This window comes from Pelophylax lessonae, assembly GCF_965119305.1.
Source record: "Pelophylax lessonae genome assembly, chromosome: 2".
NCBI lineage: Eukaryota > Metazoa > Chordata > Amphibia > Anura > Ranidae > Pelophylax > Pelophylax lessonae.
Window position 1 is genome coordinate 723,730,247 of NC_138769.1, and position 1,177 is coordinate 723,731,423.

Consider the following 1,177-nt stretch of genomic DNA (forward strand, 5'->3'; position numbering starts at 1 on the left):
TCATCGGCCTTACAACTGCCCCATTGAACTGCTTCCCGGTGCCGAGATTCCTTTCGGATGTATATTTCCGTTATCTGAGGTTGAGCTAGAAACTTTACGACTGTATATTAATGAGAACCTTGAAAAGGGATTCATCCACCCTTGTCCTCCCCCGCTGGAGCTGGAATTTTTTTTGTCGGGAAGAAGGATGGTTCACTAAGGCCATGTGTGGATTACAGGCAACTTAACAAAATCACTATTAAAAACCAATACCCACTTCCCCTCATCCCTGAACTTTTCCAAAGGTACCGAACTGCCCAGCTCTTTACTAAACTTGATCTACGGGGAGCGTACAATCTTTTTCGTATCCGGGAGGGGGACGAATGGAAAACAGCTTTCAGGACCCGGTTCGGACATTTTGAATATTTAGTAATGCCATTCGGATTATGTAACGCCCCAGCCATGTTCCAGCACTTCATAAACTATATTTTCCGGGAACTTCTGGACTATTTCGTAATTGTTTACCTAGATGACATCCTCATCTTCTCTGCTACCCTGGATCTCCACAGAGCTCACGTGAAAAAAGTCCTTGCGACTCTGAGGAAGCACGGTTTCTACATTAAAGCAGAAAAGTGCGAATTTGAAAAGACTTCCATCCAATTCCTAGGTCTTATCATCTCTACCAAGGGAATCGCAATGGACCCACAAAAGGTGAAAGCTATCCTTGAATGGCCAGCCCCTTCAGACAAGAAGGGTGTTCAATGATTCACAGGATTTGCTAATTTTTACTGAAGATTTGTAAAAGACTTTTCAGCTATCATTTCACCGATTACTCGCCAGCAGACCAGATTCAAATGGTCCCCAGAAGCTCAGGCAGCATTTGACAAACTCAAAGGACTGTTCACCTCTGCACCAGTCTTACAGCACCCAGATCCGGCTTTACCCTTTGTGTTAGAGGTAGACGCCTCAGAAATAGCCACAGGAGACATCTTGTCTCAGCGGCAAGGACCTAAGGCCCTACTCCACCCTATTGCCTTTTTCTCTCAAAAGATGAGCCCCTCAGAGAGAAATTACGACGTGGGGGACCGAGAACTGTTGGCCATTAAAACCGCCTTGGAGGAGTGGAGATATTTATTGGAAGGTGCCGCCCACCCAATTATGATCTTCACGGATCATAAAAATTTAGAATACCTAAGGG